This window comes from Lissotriton vulgaris, chromosome 10 (genome assembly GCF_964263255.1).
Source record: "Lissotriton vulgaris chromosome 10, aLisVul1.2, whole genome shotgun sequence".
NCBI classification, from domain to species: Eukaryota; Metazoa; Chordata; class Amphibia; order Caudata; family Salamandridae; genus Lissotriton; species Lissotriton vulgaris.
The window spans coordinates 658630488-658656387 of NC_141698.1; the positions used below are offsets into that span (position 1 = coordinate 658630488).

Consider the following 25900-nt stretch of genomic DNA (forward strand, 5'->3'; position numbering starts at 1 on the left):
ATGCTAATGCGTACTCTTGATGGTTTTTCAACACTAGATTCATCAAATGTGGAAAGGTAGCATGGGCTCAAAGGAGCCCGCAGGGGAGTACCATAAACTGAAATAACCCAAAAGATGTGGAGAAAGCTGTTTTTTCTCTATCTTCTTTTTTTTAATTGGACTTGCCAGTAGCCTTTGGTAAGGTCTATAGTGGTTATATAACTGGCATCACCTAATTTTCTATCAGTTTGTCGACTCTGGGAAGTGGATAGGGATCAAACTTAGAGATGCTATTGACAGCACAGAAGTCTATACAGAACTGTATACTCCCATCATGTTTTGGAACAAGGACTATAGGAGATGACCAGTTACTCTGGGAGGGTTCTATGACTCCCATCTTTAAAATTTGTTCTACCTCAGTACGGATAGCTTTTCTTCTAGCAGCGGGGATTCTATGAGGTTACAGTTTTACTACTTTCCACTCTGGGCGTGCATAGCATGCTCTATCAGGTTGATTTTTCCAGATATATCTGTAAATATGGCTGAGAAAGGTTGTAAAACTGGACAACTCCTCGTTCACAGATAGCTGTTCTAGGGTTGAGTTGATTTTACTTTCAGGGTGGGTGGTACATGCAGATGTTGGTGGTGGACTTAGCCATTTTTTAAAAGATTTACACGGAAGGTTTGTTCTTTATGAGACCCCATCGGTAATTTACAGGAGACCTTCCTAGTTCTTTCAGTTATCTAAAGGAGGTCTTTGCATTCAACTGTCATCTTATGCATAGAGGTAGGCAAAAATACAGGAACCCAGAAACCAGGGTGATATATTCTTAATTCTTCCCTTTATATAAACGTGTTTCTGTTTTCTTTGGCTTTTCTCTAAATTCTTATGAGCCACCTCTCGGAGTTTGCCTATACAGGCTTTAACTGTTGGGTGTATTCTAGTAAATTACATGCTTCTTGTTCTGTATCTCTTTACCAGGCCTCTTGCGTTATTTCTAGTAGGGTGCGTGTTTTTTGCCCATATAGTAGCTCAAAAGAGAAACAACCTAGGCTAATATGCACTTAACTCCGCAACACAAAAAGGGCTAGAGGGAGCATCTGCTCCCAGTTTTCCGCTTCACCAGACAGCATCTTCTTTAAGATAAGTTTGAGAGACCCGTTATAATGCTCCACTAAGCCATGCATTTGAGTGTGGTATACTGCTGTTTTGATGTCGATTGTCTAATTGTTTGTATATTTGTGTCATCAATCTCGACACAAAGGGAGAGCCCTGATCAGTATTTCTTTAGGGAATCCAGCCCCAGAGAAAACCTTTATCAAGTGCTGTACAGTGATTTTTGTATCTGGGCTGCATAGAGAAAATGCCTCAGGATCTTGAGTAGCATAGTCAAGCAACACAAGGGCATATTATAACCTTTGGATGGCTTGGGAAGGGGACCAATTAGATCCATCCCAATCCTTTCGAATTGAGTTTCTGTTATAAGAAAAGGTTGAAGGGATGCCTGTGGCGGGTGGTACGGATTCTTCCTTTGACAGATTTTTTATTCCTGGCAATATTTCTTTATCTGTGCAAAGATGCCAGGCCAATAGAAGTTTTGAATGATTTCACAGGTTCTTTTTTAGAGCCCAGAATGTCCTGCTAACAGGTGGGAATGGGCATAAAACATAATTTAATCCTGGAAATCTTTGGGGACTGGCAGCTGAGATGGATCAGTGGGTCCCACTACCCTGTATAGGAACCCCTTTTTTTATCTGAAAGTGCAGGTAAGTGTGGGTATTGTTTTGTTTGGCCTGATCCTAAATGGTTTGAAGAATAGTATTGTTCATCTGGGTAAATCGAAAGTTGTGGTCTATCATCCAGAGTTTTGAAGTCTAGAAAGCAGTTTAAGGGGTCAGGGTGTTGTCTTCTAGTTGGTTTTTTGACACATTCACCTGACTGAGTATGGTGTCTCAGAACAAATCCAGAAAGTGTGAGTTATTAGTCTCTAGAATAACGTCTTCAGGGAGACCTTGAAGAACCCCTACTTTGACGTCTATCTCCAAGTTGTAGTTGTAATCATTAATTGAACTACAGGATAGGTTTTTACATCCCCATGTACACATCTGATATTAACAAATTTACCTAGTACCATATGTGAAGGAAGTACAAAATTCCCCTGTACTGCCAACTACTTGCAACCAGAATCCAACAGAGAGGTTGTGGAATTTTGATTATTTTGCACGCTTACAAAAAAACAAGGACCCATTTCATGAGTGAAGTAAATTGAGCTTGGGGCATGGTTGATCTCATTGGTTTTTCTGTAGGTTTCTTATTTTTGCTAAAGCGGACTATTTGGCCACACTTGCCTCACTCAAAACATTGTGGTGCAGATGTGGATTGAGGTTCCCGTTTTGATAGATACGTTCTTTTGGTGTCATTAGAAAGTTTCAGGGGTTTCCTTTCACTGTGATAGCTCCCTTGTTTAGATTGAGGTTTTCCATTCTTTTTGACTTTCATTTGGGCAAAAATGAGGCTGAGCTCGTGAAAAAGTGGTGGCCATTTTCACCGCTTGTTCGATGGTAAGCCCCAAGAAGAAGGGGGGACCTATGAGCTGTTAAAGGTCCAGTGTCCACGCTCCTTATGTCAACGTTTAAACCCGTGGTTCCCAATCTGTGCGCCGCGGCGCCCTGGTGCGCCGTGATGAGCAGCCAGGGGCGCCGCGCCGCCACGCAGGAAGTGGGTCATATGAATTGCAGCCCAACATGCGGGGGGGTTAAAACACTACCTTAATGGTTTTGCCCACACACTGCCGCCATACGCTTCCGTGCGTACGTGCGTACGTACGCACGCACATACGTACGTGTTGTACTTAAGCATGGGGCGTCCGAGAAACGTTGCTGGTGACCCCCGTGTTGTGCCCTGCTTGGAGCGTCGGTGAAACGCTGCTGGTGACCCTGTGTTGTGCCCTGCTTGGAGCGTCGGTGAAACGTTGCTGGCGACCACTGTGTTGTGCCCTGCTTGGAGCGTCGGTGAAACGCTGCTGGTGACCCCCGTGTTGTGCCCTGCTTGGAGCGTCGGTGAAACGTTCCTGGTGACCCCCGTGTTGTGCCCTGCTTGGAGCGTCGGTGAAACGTGGCTGGTGACCCCCGTGTTGCGCCCTGCCCTGCCCTGCCCTGCCTCGCCTGTTCAAATCGGTAAGTAAGCGGGGTTCTCTGTCTTATAACACTGTCTGATATCATACTGCTAAACTTGTATTAATATTATTATTGGAAATTCACCCGGAAGTAACTTTCGCACAGAATCGGTCAAAAACCGGCATCTTGTACAATGGGTTCGGACACAACTGGCATTGAAGAGAATGGTTCCTGAGTGAATTGAAGTTAAGAAGGCAGTGGCTTGTAAAATCTACTGGGGCTTTTAAGTTGCAAAACGGATGTAGCCAGTTTGGCCGTGTCTCGAGGAGTCCAGATATTCTTTAGGACAGAGGCTTCCGTGTCTTCTTTTTTTTTGTATTGCTTTGAAGTGGAGTGACAATTGGTTCCAGTGAACAATGGTTGTCTCCCGTTGATTAAAAGGAATACGCTGATTATAACAGGCTCACAGCGACGCTACACTGCTGATGGAGAGAGACCCTTTGTTTAGAGTTAATCTAACCGCACCTTCCATGTCTGTCCATGGTTAATAATGAGCTGGAATAAATGCAGGACTGTTGCACTTTCATATTAATATCGCTTTAGAATGGTCTGCCTTCCCTTAAACCTGCTCACTCCAAGAGGAGAGAGGTGACATGGGGGTCTGTCCCTTCTGCCTGGTGCTCTGGGGAGCTGTGACCCAGTTTATATTTTTCTGCCCCATGTGCACTTCACCAGACACCGAGGGGGTTAATCCAATCTGTGTCACCTGGGTGTCGGGACCTGCACAGAGGCTATTCTTAGACAAGAGACACATGAACCGAGGGTCTTCGCCACTACAAGAGGTTTAAACTGCTACAGCATACAAGGGCTTGAAGTCTTAACTAGATTACTATCTCCTCAAACCCGCCTGTACTGTCGGCAGGGACATTAATATGATGTTTTAGCCTGGTGTATCTTTTATTTCAGGTTAAAGCAGGGCTCACTTTAATATGATTCCATGACCATCCTTATGTAAAGAGGGTTCATTCTAGTACCACTCGATTCTCTACAAGCCATACATTTTTAAAAGCGAGCCAGATGATCAAACCATTCAGAACAGTGGCTTTTCTATGTCTTTATCCAGCTTTCCGGTAGCTTTTCCAGTCTTCCTTGTACCCGTGTGTTCTCAGCTTTTCAGTGGAAGATAGTGTGAAGGGAGGTCTACGTGGAATGCCCGAATATGTCAGAGCGCTTCACAATAGGAACAGTAATGATACATGAGAAAATTACAAGTGACCAAATTACAAAAGCAAATGTTAAGTTGCATGAGGCAGTAATATGAGCAAACAAAATACAAGTGGTAGCAAAAGGTACATTACAGGGGGCGCACGGTGGCAGGTCTGGGGGGTGTTAAATAGTCCGAAATTGACCAGGACAGGTGGGAACAAAGGAAAGCACGCACAAATGAAACATCTGTATTTTGCAGTCATGATTGCACTCTTGCAGTTTTCCACTGATGGGTTTCCAAAAATGTATTTGCAAAAACTCAGGGTAAAAAGGCAAAACAACAGAGTCTGGTGCTTTAATGCCACACCTTCATGTTATGCCTCCTTTATAATGGAGTGGAGATCAAAGTGTGGAGGTATTTACCACTTCCAGTAAATACCCGATCCTCATCTTCCAGTATTTGCAGGTGCATTAACTGCCCCACCCTATGCCACCCTGCTCAAAATGAGGGAATCGTTATATGTAATTTCACCTCACATGGCTATCGTGAAAGTGCTGCACAGGTCAGGCACTTGTGGGCCTACGTGGAATGCCCGAAGATGTCAGAGCGCTTCACAGTAGGAACAGTAATGATACATGAGAAAATTACAAGTGACCAAATTACAAAAGCAAAGGTTAAGTTACATGAGGCAGTAATATGAGCAAACAAAATACAAGAGGTAGCAAAAGGTACATTACTGGGGGAAAAGTGACATGTGTGCAAGTTACAAAAATGTACGAACTACAAGTAGAGGTATAATACTGCAATAAATGGCAGCCACTGAAGCACGGCTATTTGGGAGTTTCTAGGCGCCAGCTTCAAAAATAGACAAATGCCTGAACAACTGATTTACAAGTCGACCTTCCAAATGGTCATCATCATCACGTGCTGCTATTGGAAATTAACATCAATAATAGATCCATCATTAGAAAGAGGATAACTTTTTTTCTTCTTATACTTGTCTTACCTGGATGTTTTGTACTTCAGACTTATTATACCATGGAGACTGTGGATGAGACCCGGAAGAAACCTGGAAATACTTGAGCACAGGAAAAGAAAAGAAGACCAGGAACTTTACAGATAGAAAGACCCCTCCATCTGAATAATTCAGACATGTGGAACTGATTCCCATCTTTCTGATTGACAATGAAGAGATTTCTAATGCCAAGTTCAAGTTCATCTGCACAAAGTGAAGTTGCAGGTTCTTCTGACAAAGACGACGGGAAACGAAAGGCCAAGTACAGAAAGTACGATGACAGGTATCTGGATTATGGTTTCACGTGTGTTCAGGTTAATAATGAGGAACGTCCTCAATGTGCAATCTGTTTAAAAGTTTTGGCTCTGGAATCCATGCTTCCAAGTAAACTTAAGTGGCATCTTGAAAGTCTTCACCCAAATGTGGTCGGAAAGCCAAGGGAATTTTTTGTAAAAAAAAAGTTGCAGAAGCCAAACTACAAAAGTCCACTTTCTCTAAACAAACCAAAATGAATAGTAATGCCCTCCTGACCTCATATCAAGTGGCCTATCTAGTTGCACAGAGTAAAAAAAAACACACAATTGCAGAAGAGCTGATTTTGCCTGCTGCTGTTAAAATGGTAACAAACATGGTCAGCGAAGATGCGGGTAAACAGCTGCTGAAAGGGCCTCTTTCTAATAATACTGTCAGCCGGAGGATAAATGATATGGCTGAAGATATTAATGATCAGCTCATCTGTAATCTAAGAGGAAAAGACTTTGCACTCCAGTTGGATGAGGCAACAGACAACCACAAAGACACCCATCTTATTTGCTATGTCCGGTTTCTACACGAAAAACAAATTGTTGAGGATTTGTTGTTCTGTAAAGAAATCACAGGTGGAACTACAGGTCAAGACTTGTATGTAGTTGTGGATGATTTTATGCAACAGAATCAAATTGACTGGGAGAGATGTGTTGGAGTTTGTACAGATGGGGGTCGTTCAATGGCAGGATGCTACCAAGGACTTCAAGCTCGCATACGATCTAAAGCGCCCAATGCTGTTTGGACACACTGTATAATACACCGAGAAGCACTGGCAGCAGGAAACCTCAGTGAAGAACTGCATGGTATTTTGAAAATAGTAATCAAAGTGGTAAATCATATTAAAACAAGACCAATGAAAGCACGATTTTTTGCTAAACTGTGTGAGGACATGGGTGCCGACCACTCATGCCTCTTGTTCTACAGCAGCTCTCGGTGGCTGTCTCTTTTGGTAATTCCCTGCTTAGAGTGTATGAGCTGAGGAATGAAATATACTCATATTTACATGATGATGAACATTGTTTTGCAGACAAATTTATTGATGCAGACTTTCTAATACAAATGGGTTTTCTTTCTGATCTTTTTGAAAAACTGAATGTACTGAACAAGTCCTTGCAAGGCAATAACACTAACATCTTGCAACTGTCAGGCAAAGTTTCAGGCTTTAAGAACAAAGTGATCCTTTGGGAAAACAGTTTAAGCAAGGGTGACTATAAATGTTTTCCTTCATTGGACAAGTTTCTGCAGGAGAATGGAATGGTGTTAAAGGAGGAACTGCAGACAGTTTTTGTTCTGTATTTGTCTCAACTGCGTTTTTACCTTGACAAATATTTTCCAGAGGATGAAGTGGAGCCATAAAATGGGTGAGCAACCCTTTCAATGCTGAGATACCTCAGCATCTCAACAATGAGGAAGCAGAACAGCTTATTGATGTTGCAAGTGACTTAGCATTGAAAGCAAGGTTCCAGTCTCAGTCACTGTTTGAGTTCTGGTGCCAAGCTGGGGAGGAATACCCAATGATAAGCAAGAGAGCCCTGCATGTTTTGATCCCGTTTGCTACTTCATACCTTTGTGGAGCTGGTTTCTCAGCAGTTGCAGTAATAAAGTCCAAATATAGGGCAAAAATTAACCTTGAAAAGGAAATGCGTGTTGCGATCTCACAAATAACTCCAAGATTTCAGGAGCTATGTAAGGAAAAACAAGCACACCCAACTCACTAGGATTTGCAAGGTAAATTCGGACTCTGTTGTTTTTCCTGGTCATTAAAAACTTCTGTATAGGGGGAGGAGTCAAGATGGCGACCGGAGCAGCAGCGTAGACTCCCGGCTCCGCCAGCCCTTGAGCCCCGCACCGAAATCCTGCTCACTATCCTGGTGTATTTTTGCAGCGGGACACCTGTGAAGACACGCTGACATCGACCGCGTTCCCCCGAGGTCTCTGCCTGCCTGGTGACCGAAGATATCTGCTAAGCCGTCTGGTGGCCTCCGCGGCCCTGGAACCGTGCCTGGGCCGCCGTGCACCGCCGGACTCGGATGGATCGATAGTGGCCAGATTGGCCCAGGCGGTGCCGGCGGTTGGGAGGCGCTGCTTCCTGAAGGGGACACGAACCGGATTGCGTAGCTCCGACATTGTTTATCGCATAACGCGACTGCAGCACGCTTGCGAGGAAGGGGCGCACTGTGCGTGCATTCTCTTTGTTGTGCTCTGGAGGTGTGCCGTGCAGACTCCATTACTGATCTTGTCCGACATCGGCGGACCACTCCTGGATTTGCCCCAGCTCTGTGCCGGAGACGAGATGGCTCTCTGCAAGGGCCGTTTAATTACAGTTGGCCTTGCTAGCATCAGTGGCTCAGATTGCAGATTGCCCATGCCGCACTCGCCCCAGCTTTCCCATTGCTTTTCCGGCGGGGTGGATATGCCCGATGGCTCACATAATGGGAAAGATTGCCTACCCCTGCCCTGGGACTGCAGTACCCTGTCTGATGTGGAGCTGGGGGACGGACTGCATGAGACCTCTTGTGATGCTGAGATGGAGGGACCGCAGTCTGTACTGTCCTACAGGGACGTCCTAGCTGCCCTTTGTGATCTACGGTCTGCGCTGGAAGATGGCTCCCGTGTACTGGGTGAGAAGTTTGATGGCATCGCGTTCGCACTGGGGCGGACGCAGCGGGCCTGCTCCCAGCAACGTCTGGATTTGCCTTTGTTGGTGATTGAAGGAGCTACAGTGTTTCCACATGTTCACAGTGAGGAGTGGACTGTTTTTGACTGTACTGGCACCTGCGGACGGCCGTCCGCCAGCTCTGACTGTGCTACAATGTTGCCCCCTCCTCCGAGGAATGAGTCTTTGTCTATTTCACCACCACTATTGACTCTGGAACAGCCTACACAGCTACTGGCCCCCTCGACTGCTATCTCTTTGCGGACTCCGTTCTCCCCACTGTGGAACTTGTGCCATCGGGCGAACCTGGAGGCGCTATTCATTGAGGAAGACGGAACTGATGGTGACTGGCGACGTCCATTTTGCATTTACGTGCCTCTCCTCTCCTATTCGTGGCCATTTTGTATCTTTGTTTCAGGTGGGGCTGGCTTTCCCCGGGGGGCATGTTTCGGGTGGCATCCACGATCGGGCCAGGGCTAGGTGGTTTCTTTTGTAGTTGTGATTTACTGGCTGGCGGAGAATAGGGTTGGAATGCTTATGTAACTGATTCGGATGCGCAATATGTGATGACTCTCCCCATTTGCACTCGTAACTGTTATTTGCTATTTTTGCTATTGCTTCATGGGGTGGAGGATGTATGCGTGGCTGGGGAGACCGGGAGCACACGGATTTGGCCCTCCTCTCGGTTCATATGTGATTCCTTTTTCTTTTTTCTTCCTTTCTTTCTCGCCTGTATTTCGGGTACTCCTTTGGGGCGACAGGCACACTGCAATTGGGGGTAGGCCGTAGCCTCTGCATGCGTGTAGGGTGGGGGAGGGGCTTTTGTTTGTCTTCAGTTCTATGGGCCTTATTTTTTCTTCCTTTTTGACCTCTGTTCTTTTCTTATTTCTTTCTTTGGATCAGCGGGGTGGTTAGGTGGGAGGGGGTAACGATCGGCACGCAGTATGATTAGTCATGATCTATCCTTATAAACTGCTTCGTGCCGCTACATTGACTATGTATTTGCTTGTTTAATGACTGCTGGTGGAAGTTGCCCGCTCCGGTTCTAGTTGGTTGTTTGGTCCCTGATCCTTCCTAGTCTCTATTCTTCATAGTATATTTTAAAAGTTTTAAAAATTAACCTTCATACCTCCTGTTTCTCGGCAGTCCAGTTATATCCAGTGTAATTCAGACTGATTGTTAACTTGTACTGCGATACTGCTGGGATCCGTCTACCTGCAAATGTGCTTACAATATCATCGAGGCCGGCCGGATGGTTGTAGGCCCGTATTTGTTCGCTATTTCTGCACAATAAAGGTTTCCAAAAAAAAAAAAAAAAAAACTTCTGTATAATAAAATATCTTTTTCAAACTATTGTTGTGTGGTCCAAAAAAGTCTTGTATTGTTTCTCACTTAACAAGTTTTTATTAAACAACTTATCTTCTTATTTTGTTACTAATATCATTATAATACCTTCATTGCGTCCCAATTACTTTAAGGAAGACAACTGGAAGTACTCCCGAGGTCGGGCTTACATCCCGTCCACCGGTAAAAAAAAACAAATGGTGGGGAGCCACGGCCATCTGCCGATAAGGTCAAGGGAGCCACGGGTCAAAAAAGTTTGGGAACCACTGGTTTAAACCAAAAAGAGGACAATGTTCCTAACGCAGGGTGCAAATAGTCACCCAAGCATTAGGATGTACCCTGCGATAGGAACAGTGTCCTCTTGTTGGTTTAAAAGTCTCAAGTGTTGACATAACCACTTCTGCGTATGATGGGGCAAAGCCTCTAGAAATTGTTCAAAGCATATTTTATCCATATTTCCTCTTTACAGTGTTGTTGTGGGTATTTACTAGCAGAAAAAGAACGGTTATGGTATACAATACAGCACTCTTTGTAATTCCCTAAGGTACTAGGGTGCTCACTCCCTGGGCCAACCATTTTAAAAAAGACCCAAGGAATCATGAGAGAAAAAAACTACTGATGGGAGAAGCACTCCTAAACAAACAATACAGTGAGAAATGAGGCCCAGTTCAAAATGTTATGGCATTCTTGACACCAAACAAAGACAAACAAGTTGTCTCAACAAAATAATCACAGAAATATGTCATACAGGACCAAACATCACAAACTGCTTTCTCTGTTAGATGGAAATCATTCTTTAGTTTCTAGTTCTGCAAATCATGCAAAGCTACAAACACAGCCAAAGCTTTTCATCCCAAGGCACTGGGACTTCTTCAGGGCAAAATAAATGTGGCACAAACGTGTGTCCTGTCCAGTCTAAGATCGTTCCACTATGAGTTTTAGTGTTGTCCAAACTAAGGGTCTCAGTCACATATAGCGTAAAGTAACATCAATTGTAGAGTTTGATGATTTCCGATTGTCGATAAGCCCCTGGAAACAAGTCCCACACTTTCGAGTTCTGTAGCGTGGGCAAACAAACAAGTGCACAATTGCAGCAGCTTTACTGCTCCCGCCAAGCCATAGACAACTGTGTTCTACTTTGAGCAAGCGAGAGCATTTTGCTCTCATTTGCTCAAAGCGGAGCAATGACGGCCCCGCAAGAGGCGGAGAGCCACAAGGGACCGTGGAGCCTTGAGACTCATTCTGCGGTCCCCATTCTTGTTAAGTGGATGCCCTGGGTATGACCAATTATTTACAGCAAGGGGTGGTGATGGACAGAGTCTCTGAATTAAGCAGAGTACTCTCACCCAGTCAAGAGATCAGGGTTGGATCCAACACCGTTTTTTAGCTCATTGCACCATCCCAGTTTCAGAACCTGGCTGTATGCAAATTAGTCTGTCCCTGGCCCAGTGCATCATGGGAACAGGGCAGACCAGACTACAAAAGCCAATTCTTACACTGGGAAGGAAACAAGCTTCCGGGGACCGGTTTCTGGCATTACAGCCGTCTTCGGCCCGGCTTGCTTGAATCCTGATGGTGCAATGAGCAAGGGACTCACATCTGAGTATACCCTTCCACGCTTGGGGTGGACAAAATTATTTACAGCAAGGGGTGGTGATGGACAGAGTCTCTGAATTAAGCAGAGTACTCTCACCCAGTCAAGAGATCAGGGTTAGATCCAACACCGTTTTTTAGCTCATTGCACCATCCCAGTTTCAGAACCTGGCTGTATGCAAATTAGTCTGTCCCTGGCCCAGTGCATCATGGGAACAGGGCAGACCAGACTACAAAAGCCAATTCTTACACTGGGAAGGAAACAAGCGACAGGAACAGACTAATTTGCATACAGCCAGGTTCTGAAACTGGGATGGTGCAGTGAGCTAAAAAACAGTGTTGGATCTAACCCTGATCTTTTGACTGGGTGAGAGTTTTCTGCTTAATTCAGAGACTCTGTCCCTCACCACCCCTTGTTGTAAATATTTTTGTCCACCCTAAGCGTGGAAGGGTATACTCAGACATGAGTCCCTTGCTCATTGCACCATCAGGATTCAAGAAAACCGGGCCGAAGACGGCTGTACTGCCAGAAACCGGTCCCCGGGAGCTTGTTTCCTTCCCAGTGTAAGAATTGGCTTTTGGAGTTTGGTTTGCCCTGTTCCCATCATGCACTGGGACAGGAACAGACTAATTTGCATACAGCCAGGTTCTGAAACTGGGATGGTGCAGTGAGCTAAAAAACGGTGTTGGATCTAACCCTGATCTTTTGACTGGGTGAGAGTTTTCTGCTTAATTCAGAGACTCTGTCCCTCACCACCCCTTGTTGTAAATATTTTTGTCCACCCTAAGCGTAGAAGGGGATACTCAGACATGAGTCCCTTGCTCATTGCACCATCAGGATTCAAGCAAACCGGGCCGAAGACGGCTGTAATGCCAGAAACCGGTCCCCGGGAGCTTGTTTCCTTCCCAGTGTAAGAATTGGCTTTTGTAGTTTGGTTTGCCCTGTTCCCATCATGCACTGGGACAGGAACAGACTAATTTGCATACAGCCAGGTTCTGAAACTGGGATGGTGCAGTGAGCTAAAAAACGGTGTTGGATCTAACCCTGATCTTTTGACTGGGTGAGAGTTTTCTGCTTAATTCAGAGACTCTGTCCCTCACCACCCCTTGTTGTAAATATTTTTGTCCACCCTAAGCGTGGAAGGGTATACTCAGACATGAGTCCCTTGCTCATTGCACCATCAGGATTCAAGCAAACCGGGCCGAAGACGGCTGTAATGCCAGAAACCGGTCCCCGGGAGCTTGTTTCCTTCCCAGTGTAAGAATTGGCTTTTGTAGTTTGGTTTGCCCTGTTCCCATCATGCACTGGGACAGGAACAGACTAATTTGCATACAGCCAGGTTCTGAAACTGGGATGGTGCAGTGAGCTAAAAAACGGTGTTGGATCTAACCCTGATCTTTTGACTGGGTGAGAGTTTTCTGCTTAATTCAGAGACTCTGTCCCTCACCACCCCTTGTTGTAAATATTTTTGTCCACCCTAAGCGTGGAAGGGTATACTCAGACATGAGTCCCTTGCTCATTGCACCATCAGGATTCAAGCAAACCGGGCCGAAGACGGCTGTAATGCCAGAAACCGGTCCCCGGGAGCTTGTTTCCTTCCCAGTGTAAGAATTGGCTTTTGTAGTTTGGTTTGCCCTGTTCCCATCATGCACTGGGACAGGAACAGACTAATTTGCATACAGCCAGGTTCCGAAACTGGGATGGTGCAGTGAGCTAAAAAACGGTGTTGGATTGAGGTAATTTGAATTTTTTGGTCAAGAAATGTCCCCTAACGTGTACCCCACCGTCTCCATGTACGAGCTTAAAGTGCATGTAACTTCCCTCCTCGACCAGCTATGAAGACGCAAATACATTTGCGTCCAACGTTAACATGTCCTCTTTCAGATCCACCATGAATGGATTGATAATTCAGTTCCTAAGTATGCCTTGCCAACGTCTTTTCATGGTGCACTTTCACGTTTTCCTAGCCCTGCAGAGCTAGGCCCTGATTTCTGCCATCGAGCCCTTTCTGCTCTCTGCCTCCTGAAAGCTGCAACGTGGGATACATCCTTGACCTCTGTCCTACTCCCTGCGTGGCGAGCGGTGCCCGGCTCGGCCTGCTTGCCTGCCAAAGACAGTATTTTGCCTTCGAGTTATCAGTATAGCCGAGCTCAGCTCCTCGAAAACACATTCCAGTCTAGCAGAATAGATAAACAATCCCCCGGCTGCAGAGCAAAGGGCCCGGCCTTTCTGTCTCCATGCAAGTAATTCATTGCTCCCGTTACCATGGTAGGCCCATGGCCCCTCGCATTACACGCAGACACGTAGTCACATATGCACGCATTAATAGTCAGTATAGAGTAGCCTCTGCCCAAGAGACCTTTCCTTCTAGATAATATAGTTCCCCAAACACAAGATATCAGATATGATTTAGGAACGAGTCGATCTGACATGCCAGACTTCTGTCTCTTCCTCTAGTGCTAGATGTCAAGTCCCCTGCACCCTCCAGCCTCACGTCAGTCACACGTCATGCTGCTGCGCGCGCATCCTTGCTACAGATTTCTGCTGACACTGCAAGATTCCTCTATGTATCCACCCACTTGTGACACTTTCATGTGACGTTTCTAGCACACACCTCTGTGTACGCCCTCGTGCACGCCTTCTGTTACGCACATGTGTTCTTATCTCGTTTCTCTCAGCTGTTACGCCTTCTGTATCCATCACCACTATATGCATTGACTATATATATTGTACTCTGTTAATAAAGTATTGTCTATCCCTTCCTGATCCTTAACGGTGAAAGGAACATGATACCATGGTTCGAACCATTCCATTTTATGGAATAAAACCCTTATAACTCAGATACCACGGACTCTGCCTCTCATTTCCGAGTGAGTTATTTTATTGAACTTTACCGCATAGAAATTCCGACGGTAAATATTTATTTACCACAGGATCTAACCCTGATCTTTTGACTGGGTGAGAGTTTTCTGCTTAATTCAGAGACTCTGTCCCTCACCACCCCTTGTTGTAAATATTTTTGTCCACCCTAAGCGTGGAAGGGTATACTCAGACATGAGTCCCTTGCTCATTGCACCATCAGGATTCAAGCAAACCGGGCCGAAGACGGCTGTAATGCCAGAAACCGGTCCCCGGGAGCTTGTTTCCTTCCCAGTGTAAGAATTGGCTTTTGTAGTTTGGTTTGCCCTGTTCCCATCATGCACTGGGACAGGAACAGACTAATTTGCATACAGCCAGGTTCTGAAACTGGGATGGTGCAGTGAGCTAAAAAACGGTGTTGGATCTAACCCTGATCTTTTGACTGGGTGAGAGTTTTCTGCTTAATTCAGAGACTCTGTCCCTCACCACCCCTTGTTGTAAATATACTGGGTATGACCAAGGCACCCACAAGTGAGGCCGAGCCCAAGGGGATGAAGTCCCTCGGCTAATATTGGCCCTGGAGGGGGGCTGCAGGGCCCCTCCTTATATATTTTTTAAATAAATGGCCGGGCCCAAGGGGAAGGGGTCCCCAGGGTCCAAATCGGCCCAGAAAGGGGGATGCTAGGCACCCTCCCTTTATGTTTTAAAAATAATGGGCCCCAAGGGATGGGGTCCCTGGGAACAAAATCATCCCCTCCAGCACATCCCAAATGGTGGGATTGCTGAGAGAACTTCGGAGGCCATGCCCCTTTTTTTCACCACTCTGCAAACACGCCGCCTGGCACACGGCTCACTGGGTAATGAATTCCTATTGGCTCCAGAGGGTCCTTGGGGGCCAACAAGCCCACCTATTACCTCCAGTAAGTCCCACACAGCGGTATTCATTAGAGGTCTTTGGAGGCCATGCCCCCTTTCTCCACCAATCTGCAAAACCACCCACTGACACACTTGGTTAGGGGGTTAAATTCTTTGGGATGCTGAGGGTCTTTGGGGCCAATAAGACCTCCTGAAAAGTGGGAATGCTGAAAGGACTTCGGACGCCACCCGCCTTTCTCCACCACTCTGCAAATGTGCCTCCTGAGGCACTGCTGGTTGGGGTATGGAGTCTCCTTGGCTATAGAGCGTCCTTGGGGGGCAACAAACCTTCCTGTTACCTCCAGTAAGTCTCACAGAGTGTGATTGCTGAGAGGACTTTGGAGGACAAGCCCCCTTTCTCTACCACTTTCCAAACATGCCTCCTGGTGCGGTGCCAGTTGGGGGATGAAGTCCCCTTGGCTCTAAAGTGTCCTCGGGGGCCAACAAGCTCTCCTTTTACCTGCAGTAAGTCCCACACAGCAGAACTGCAGAGAGGTCTTCAGAGGCCACACCCCCTTTCTCCACCAATGTGCAAATGTGCCTCCTGGCTCACTGCTGTTTGGGGGATGAGGTCCTCTTGAATGCTGAGGGTTCTGGGCTCAGAAGCCCTCCAGTTACCTCCAGTAAGTCCGACATAGCAGGATTCCTTAGAGCTGGTTGAAGGCCTCGCCCCTTTTCTCGACCACTCTGTAAATGCGACTACCAGTTAGAAAAAAACATACCAGTTCAAAAAACCCATAGAAATTAACTTAAAAAAACAAAGGCTGCAGGGATGCTATAGTTAGGAAATAGAATTTGAAAAACCTTAGAAATTCACTGAAAAAACTAAAGGTTACATGGACATTATAGGTAGGAAATAGGATTTTTTTAAACTTAGAGATTCACTGAAAAATCCAAAGGTTACATGGACGTTATAGATAGGCTCAGATTTCACTCATACAAAACCAGTTAAATTCCACAGTTACATAACTGATAACATGGTCAGTGACATCCCTGATGACATCACTGACCGTTCCCATTTAGTGTAACAAAGGCAAAAAGAACAGATGATGGACAGAAGGCTGAACAAATCAAACATTCATCCCCAGCCACTTTTTTTCCTCACCACGCCACCACAGTTTGAGCCCAGCCATATGCAAATTAGTCTTGACCCTGCTCCCCATGGGAACAGTTCTGCCCAGACTGCCAGGCCAGGTACTCCCTGGACCGGAGACAAGCATCCTGGGAACAGTTTGAGGTAATCACCCCTCATTAGCCAGGCTAGCTTGAATCCAGTGGCACAGTGAATACGGAACAAATCTATGATGTTACAACGCAAACATTTACAACGCATGCTTTTACAACACGGTTTTTACATTGCAACTACCCTTACATTGCATGATATTACAATGCATGCCATTACAATGCATTTTAAAAAACTACCATTACAGCGCATTCTATTACAATGCATAATACTTTTAGGGCAACAGTAGGGTAAGTGTTGGATAGTGTAGGGGTAAAAATTACTATTCCCATCTACCCCAAAACCCATACCCACCCTAAAACAAAAGAATCTCCATTACTTACCTTAAAATGCGTTTTAATTGCATGCGTTGTAATGGTATGTGTTGTAATGGCATGTGTTGTAGTGACATGCATTGTAATGACATGCATTGTAATGACATGCTTTGTAATGGCATGCGTTGTAATGGCATGCGCTGCAATGGCATGCAATGTAAAGGCAGTTGCATTGTAACAGTTGCATTGTAAAAGCAGCACGATGTAATGACTGCGTTGTAATGGATGTTTCCCATACCGAACCCACGTCTGGGCATATCCTTCCCACCTAGGGCGACATAGCAGCTGGGGTGAATGTTTTAACATTGTTCAGCATTTCAGCCATCAAATGTTCTTTTTGCATTTGTCACCCTGAGTAGGATGGGTATGCCCAGACATGGGTCACATGCTCACCATGCCACTGGAGTCACGCTAAGGTAAAGAGAAAACGTCTGGCAAGGAGGAACAGATATATATGAATCTATTTCACCATAGGGAACTATATATTGCCCTATTAACAGTACAAAGCCCTGTTGTTAATTCATCCGTCTTAGTTTTAAAAAATCACATACCACAGACACATTTTTTACACAGTTTTGTTATCGTTTTTAGTTATTGTTGTAATGATTTTTTAGTCATCAAAATTTTGATAGTCTCTTTTTCATTTTGATATCATCTTTTCGGACATTCAGACGTATATGCAAACTACAAATAAGTACACATCACAAACACAATTAATGCACTTTACCGAACGCTTGTGGTCACCATACTCCGGTAAATCCACTGGAGTCAAGCTAGTCTGGCTGATTTGCATATGGCTGGGTCCAAACTGAAATTGCATGGTGAAGAAGAAAAAACAATGGATTTAGGCCAGATCTTTGTACTGGGGGTGAATGTTTGACATTGTTCAGCATTCCGTCCATCAATTGTTCTTTTAGCATTTGTCACACAGGGACGGAATGCCCAGGCGTGGGTCCCGTGCTCACCAAGTCACTGGAGTCAAGCTAGCCTGGCTGATGAGGGGTGATACCCTGAAACCGGTCCAAGGATGCTTGTTTCTGGTACAGGGAGTGTTTAAACAATTAGAGCCTCACCTATATATAAACACATCCACATCAAAAACCACCAGGAGTAGGGACCCCTCCTTGTTAATGTCCCCAGGGATTTGTCAATGACATAGATCCAAAGGTTAGGATGTGTGTAAATACCAAAAATCACACAGGACCACTCTTACTTCATCCACCAAAAAAGTGTGAAAGATAGAGAGAGTACCTCACGGTAGCACCACCCGAGGGGGTTCCCGGTTAGTAATTACCGGTATACCCACTTCTCATCATTGGCCACTCTCTCTATGTGAAAAGACAAAAGTGCACTAAGAAAGATAATAGTGCAGACGTGAGAATAGTGATGTGAAAAAACACAAATAGTGACAAACGTCTCACCACTAACACATAATTTGCAGTGTACAGAGAAGATGTACAGACCCCTAACCAAACACACAAATAATATATAAAAGTGTGGTAGGGTTATGCTTGCTTTACCGTTTTATTCTGATGCAGCAGAACCCCACTTCTTAAAAATGGTAAATATGTACCATAACTCTTTTCAATCTCAAGCCGACATGTTTCATCGCTGCTAATTTAGCGATTTCATCAGGGCAATGAGGGGTACAAAGTTCTCAGTCTTTTCATGAAGTTTATGGACCTTGAGGGTGCTACGTTAGCACATACCAGCACCACTCAAACGGGGGCACCGTGTTAAGCATCCACGTGTCCCAACATGTGACCGACAATAATCACAGCCACTGTCGCCGAGTCCCTCCGGCGCTTCCGACGATCCACCGGATCGTCGGAAGCGCCGGAGGGACTCGGCGACAGTGGCTGTGATTATTGTCGGTCACATGTTGGGACACGTGGATGCTTAACACGGTGCCCCCGTTTGAGTGGTGCTGGTATGTGCTAACGTAGCACCCTCAAGGTCCATAAACTTCATGAAAAGACTAAGAACTTTGTACCCCTCATTGCCCTGATGAAATCGCTAAATTAGCAGCGATGAAACATGTCGGCTTGAGATTGAAAAGAGTTATGGTACATATTTACCATTTTTAAGAAGTGGGGTTCTGCTGCATCAGAATAAAACGGTAAAGCAAGCATAACCCTACCACACTTTTATATATTATTTGTGTGTTTGGTTAGGGGTCTGTACATCTTCTCTGTACACTGCAAATTATGTGTTAGTGGTGAGACGTTTGTCACTATTTGTGTTTTTTCACATCACTATTCTCACGTCTGCACTATTATCTTTCTTAGTGCACTTTTGTCTTTTCACATAGAGAGAGTGGCCAATGATGAGAAGTGGGTATACCGGTAATTACTAACCGGGAACCCCCTCGGGTGGTGCTACCGTGAGGTACTCTCTCTATCTTTCACACTTTTTTGGTGGATGAAGTAAGAGTGGTCCTGTGTGATTTTTGGTATTTACACACATCCTAACCTTTGGATCTATGTCATTGACAAATCCCTGGGGACATTAACAAGGAGGGGTCCCTACTCCTGGTGGTTTTTGATGTGGATGTGTTTATATATAGGTGAGGCTCTAATTGTTTAAACACTGTACGAGTGGGGGGCTGCCTTACCTATCCCTTTCCCCCTATACCCCCAAGTGATTGTTCTGGTACAGGGAGTACCTGGTGTGGCAGTTCAGGCTGGACTGTTCCATGGGGAGCAGGATTGAGCCTGATTTGCCTAGGAATAAGTCCAAACTGGAATTGCATGTTGAATAAAAAAACAATGGCTTTAGGGCAAGATCTCTGTGCTGGGGATGAATGTTTGACATTGTTCAGCATTTCGTCCATCAATTGTTCTTTTAGCATCTGTCACCCAGGGACGGAATGCCAAGACGTGGGTATCGTGCTCACCATGCCACTGGAGTCAAGCTAACCTGGCTGATATGGGGTGATGCCCTGAAACCGGTCCAAGGATGCTTGGTTCCAGGCCACAGGGAGGACCTGGCCCGGCAGTTCGGGCTGGACTGTTCCCATGGGGAGCAGGGTCAAGACTGATTTAGACACGGCTGGATCCAAACTGGAATGGCATGGTGAGCACAACAACAATGGATTTAGCCTTAGATCTGTGTACTGGGGTGAATTTTTGGGCATTGTTTAGCTTTCTGTCCCGTAATTGTTCTTTTTGCATGAGTTAGTTTCTTAGCCCCCCTGGTACTGTTTTGGGTTGAACGCACTGCTTAAGAAAACAGATAAATTATACTAAATATTTTACCATTTAAGGTAATGCCCAGATGCACTTCATGCAAAATGTTCTGTAAATATGCCCTTAATATTGATGGTGGTGTCAATTTTCTCCTAAATAATAGTCCACTTCTAATGACAATTCAGACTCAACCTTTTTGTGTGTCTTCAATCCATACACCAAACTACCTACCAATGTATAGCCTTTCCTAAAATAGGTGATAATGAAAGACAATACCTCATCTTCACTCACAGCTTCTTTCCATTCCACTTTGGTGACACAGACAGTGCCAGACCATGTTACACTCGGAACTAAACTGTTCACATCTTCCTCTGCATCTTCTACATCTCCCACACTCCCCCTTACTGCCCAATACTGGTTGGCTTGACTGGCAGTCCCCCTTCTTATTCCTAGATTATGGTATGTGCTCCACCACAAACTGGTGTTGTAACAGCATAATACTAAGTCTTGTCAGCCTAGCTATGGATCTGCGTGATTCAACATTTGTTCTATTCAGAGTAATACCACAGATTTGTGACTATGTGGAAGACAAACTGTAACCTAAGCATGATTTGAACATTTTAACTGCTGATGTGTACGTTACCCTGGAATATTGGGTTCTTCTTGCTTCAATGTGCAAGAAGAAAATGCTAGGGTGCATTCCCTACTTTTGTACTTCTGGGGAAGCACTTATACCAATCCATTCTCTCTCGCATTAGCCACCATATATACTTTGAACTCAGAAATAAAACAAAGGTACCTGCACTTGACTCTTCCTTCCAAGCGCTGCGAGGCCTTAGGGTATGTACGCGCTATATAAATATAATTTTTCATTTCATTTCACGTCTTCGAATGCTCCCTGATATTAACACCCCATTTAAACTAAAGCTCTTTCTATAACAATCTGTTGATAGTGTTGATAGTAACAATTTTCATGAAATTGGAAGTGAATTTACACATTCCCATGAATGATAATAGGTGTTCTGTTTTGACAGGTGGTAGTACTTCTTCAATTGATTTCAGCAACCCTGGCCTGGTACTGATCCCTCTCACTGAAAAATATGTCCCAAATTCTCTAGTTCATCACCCCTAACTATATTTATCCTTTGTGAACTTCAAACCTCTGTTTTGTAGCACACTCAATGCCACCTCCAATCTCTCATCATGCTCAGGGTTATGTGCCCTATATACCAGTTTAGCGTCTTGGAAGGCCAACATCCTCAAAGACCTTGGAACATGTCACCCTTACGCTCTGATAAGTGACCATTGCAGCAGATGCCAACCTGAAGGGTGTCCTTAGAAGCTGGAATATTCCGTCCAGTACAACAAAAGCAATAAGTATTCTTCTGATAGTACCACGTGGTGATCCACCACACAGATCCAGCTTTACAAAATACACACACCAACCAACATACTCAGCTTCTCATCAATCTTATTGAGCAGGTGCCCATAAACTGAGATTATTCTGAGAATATTTATATATATTTCTAAGGTCGATGTAAGTATGTAATTTATTATGGAATTTTCACACCGCGACTATAGACAAGGACCATAGCATTCCATTGGTACATTCACTACTTGTTAACACATATCAACGAGAACTTTGCTTCACTCTTTCCTTGCATGCAATGGCACACATTAAAACAAATGCTTCACTAAAACCATTCCCTCTCTCACCAGTATCTCTGTTACTTACCAATTTTAGTAAAATCAGTAAGTTAACCAAGGGTGTTTCCATGCACCTCCTTATTCCTCTCTAATATACCCTGCACTCAGGTTCATCCTCCAATCTGTCACCATCAGCAGCCAGCACCTGTTTTTTGGTATCAACTTTAATACTTTAATCAAACAACCTTGGGGATGTTAGGACGTAATTCTAATACTTTCACTTTTTTCCACAAAGTTCTCTGCCAAAAATCAATTTACGCTTTGAAATACCTCTTCAGATCAGTATTGGACACGCCATACCCTCCTGTAATGATATCAAGCGACACAAAATCACAACACCGTCCCAGTCCTGTAATAGTCTGATTAGATACTCAAGCCTAAATTGTTTAATTATGGAAGGGTAACACCACAGGTCACAAAGCCCACAGTTGGGTCCTTACATTCAATACAATGTTTCCCATGAGCCCTGCCAGTTAACTCTAAACTACCCATAGACAGCTTGCACACTCTTAAAAAATGCGCCAGAAAACCTCACCTATTGCATTCCTTTTTCAGAGCCAGCCACAGTTTATATGTGGTGATGTGTAATGGGGAGTGGAGCACTATATGTCAGGGTTCTGTAGTGTTCTGCTTGTCCTCGTGAACTCGAGTTTGTCGGGTTATCATGAGGGCAGAGCAGGACAGAGCGGTAAGCATTGGGTTTTCCTTTGAATCCTATACCTGCATGCTTGTGCATGATCGTGCTTGTCGTACACATGTTAGGTACCAACTGCATTGTATTGTTTTAAGTCTTAACGTATCTCAAGACAGCTATACTGGCAGTGCTTTACTGCTGGACGCATGTACTAATGTCCGGTTAAGAATTTCAATAAACAAGCTTTTTGATTTGTTACGGCGGGATTTTTGATCTTTTATCAGATCACTATAGATCTAGATCCCAACTCAGGTCGACTGAACCTTTGTTACCTGTCATAGAGTAAAAAGCAATCCACTACTAGGTTAATCAGTTTAAGACTTGCACAACTCTGAAGAACCACTTACTACGAATAAGTTTTAAAAGTTTTATTATAAAGCCAAAGATAACTGGAGATACAAACATCTCAATATAAGGTTCAAAAGATACACTGGCATTAGTACAAACATGAATTTTCTAAATGCTCTTAGGCGCCAGAAGAGTATCACCAAAAATAATTCAAAGATCACCAAGGTTGCAAGAATGGACACAAGTTGTAACTTGTGCGACATTTACAAAAGGGAAGGAAAATCCAAATTAGACTGTCCCTACACTAGACTAAGTGACATCCCTACTTAGCAAGATCTTAACCTAAAAAGGTGTCAGCCGTGGTGACTTCCAAAGAAGATCACTCACTTTCCCTTAGTCTTTGTTGTAAATCTGTGCATCGCAGTTATGCGCTATCTGCCTACCCATCCGCTCTCTTAGGTTCCTCAGGCCATCTGCTCTACCTCCACCCAGGGGTGCTGTCCCTAATACAAAATCACAATTACAGTAGAAACGCCCCTCAGAGACGCCGCTCACGTACACCCCTCACGTGGTGTCGGTTCTGGCTTTTTCCATGCTGATACTCCTCTGGGCTCATCGTTAGCGTTGACCTTGCTTCTCAGGCTCTTCTCCGGCAAGATGGTACCCCCCAGGAAATTCCTGAACCCTCCTCCAGGCATGTGCCTGTCTCCCAGAACAGAGCTCTATTCATCAATCACTTGATTGGAACCCCCTCGCACCTGCAAACAGACACCCATGAAGTGGGCCCCAAATTCCGGCCTCCAGCTTATCTCCTAAGTCATAAACCTTCGAGCATGGTCCACGATTTATGCTTAACACGACCTGATTCTAACTAGCACATGCAGATCAAAAGAAACGACCTTATCTCTTCAGGCCTACTAGAATTACAGGAAACGGGCCTGTGCACACTATGAACCTTTATTTCTCAGCCTAAACAGTATTCTAACTTATTACACACAACTGGTTATAGGGAACACTTCTATAAAACGTATATTTTCAGTTCTATGATCAATAATACTTTGAATTATGACAACAGTAATCCATATCATGTGAAATTGTAAAGGCACGTATTCTTTCTCAGTGAACTGCCATGAGGCCTACACATTTCTACGTTTAACAGCATTACATTCTCCTCTGCAACAGCCACATAACATGGAATTTAATATCAATCTAACATCTCTAAACACTCCTACATTAGCTTTTCACACTGATATATGCACTCTGTATTAATTAAACACTCTTATATGTATGCACTCTATAAATTCGACACTCTTATGTGTTCCTTTAACTAGACTGGTGCAACGTGCTTGTAAATATGGTGCACCTCTACATTTTACTTGATTTGCGCTCTCTCAGTTCCCCCCTTTGATGACCTTTAGAGGTCATCACCATCACAACACCATCCCTGAGGGTATGAATTGAATCAAACAGAACTCGTTGCAGTGCTCCCTCGCTTCATCATCTCTAGAGCCCTCAGACTCCTGTACTGGTTATCCTGCATCGCAGCTAACCTCTGCTCCTGCTCTCTCATGGATCTTTGCAACCTATTTGATCTATACCATTGATACAGCCTCACCAACCCCCACAATGTGATTACACAAATCACTATTATGATGATAGGTTTCAGTATGTACCAAATGAAACCCTTCCCTAGCTTGGCAAACCAACCTCCAACTTTACCCATTCCATGACCCACTTTTTCCCACACATTCACCTGTGTCAGATCCTCAATCTCATGATGAATTTCAGTGATGTTCTGCATATATTTTTCAAGAGGTTTTGAATTGTCTGGAATGTAAGTGCAACATTCCTGGACCTTCAAAGCCTTACAGACTCCTCCCTCTTTGGCTAACAGAACGTCTAGAGCAAGTCGGTTCTGGAGAACCATTGCCCTTATCGATTGCATCTCTCCCTCCACCAGCATTAGTGATCTAGCAGTACTGGCAGACAACCTATCTACAACTGTTGCCAATCTCCTAATCTTTACATCATTCAGTATGTCCTTCCATACATAGCACCAAATACGTCTCCAATTACCTCATCATTGCTTACATCCCAACTCCCTCTGGCTTGAGTTCCTCCCTCTATGATTTTTAGATCCTTAGTATGGTATATTTTGGGGAAGACAATTGCTAAATAACATGATCAGTACCAATTATCCGGTAGTTTCACGTATGCATTTCTTCCACAGACAAAATATACATTCGGGATCACCTGCATTCCCTTCAAGAAATCCTTTGTATAGTATTCTATTTGGAAAGCATGTTCACAACTTACTTCCCCCACAAACACATTCTCATAGTAGGTTTTACCCCTGTATATATATAGTTTCCCTCTTTGCACTCAATCTAAAGCTATTGGACCATTACCACCCTTCCTTTTGTGTGACTTTTCCTCCTCGGTCCAATCTGTTTTCCATTGGCCCGAAGCCTTTAGGATCTTCTGCCTCCTATATCGATCATCCACCTGCCCTATAAACTTTTTCTCAATTTCTGACACTTTACAAGTCAAATTATTTTTTCGGGCATATGAAGTATCCAGCGTTCTCCAAGGAATGAAAAATTTCCTTAATCGATCTTCACTCTTATAATAATCCCACTTGTTCATGTGCTTGTAGGCCGGGACCTCTGGTAAAACAGCGTCAAAGTTTGAAAAATAAAACTCAAAGCTATTGCGTCCATAAAATATACTAAGCAACAAACTACATGTGATTCCATAAGTCAGTGGAAGATGATGGTACCTAATACCTTCGTCTACAGAGGCTGGCAATTGCATGCAGACATAACAGTCCTTTGCATCCATAGCATCAATGTATTCATAAAGTAATTTAGCATATGCATTTGATTTGAAATTTCCTTGTGATTCATCTACGTGCAACCTACGAGTTTCTGCTGCCAGCAAAGCTTTATCTTTCTCTGTCTTGTCCCCCCTTTGACCAGCAGTAGTAGGTTTCGGTGTCACTACAAATGTTGCTTCTTTTGTTGCCTTCTCTTCATTTTCATGTCCCACTATATATGATACCGTAACTACTAAAACTATAAGAAAAATTACTCCCACTAAAAGTGTGCCTACTATGCATTTTGCCTTGCGGTTCGGGTTACTGGCCTCCATGATCTCAAGACAGTGTAGTTCTATTTTTCTGTCACAACCCAAAGTCTATTTTCTTTGCTCCTTCAACAGTGTTTTCTTTGCTTATTCGGTCTTTTTGAACCACACCTGGAAGCTGATAATCCCTTTTGCAAGATCAGTCTTTTGAATTATAGCAACAGACAACCCTAGCCCTTCTCCGTCCACTAAATGGAAAAGTCCCTAAATTTCTTCTTCTTCCACTTGGCGCTAGGTTATCTCTCAATCTGTTTATTTACAAAGTCTTTAGCAGTCTGTAATCATGCGTGTTCCAGCGGCTCTAATCACGTATTCTAAAATTTCTAAGCG

The 25900-nt window shown here is 44.3% G+C and overlaps 1 pseudogene; it reads left to right on the plus strand.

Annotated features, from left to right (window-relative positions):
- Window positions 1-5946: 5946 nt before the first annotated feature.
- Window positions 5947-7342, plus strand: LOC147688647 (zinc finger BED domain-containing protein 5-like; annotated as a pseudogene).
- The last annotated feature ends 18558 nt before the right edge of the window (window positions 7343-25900 follow it).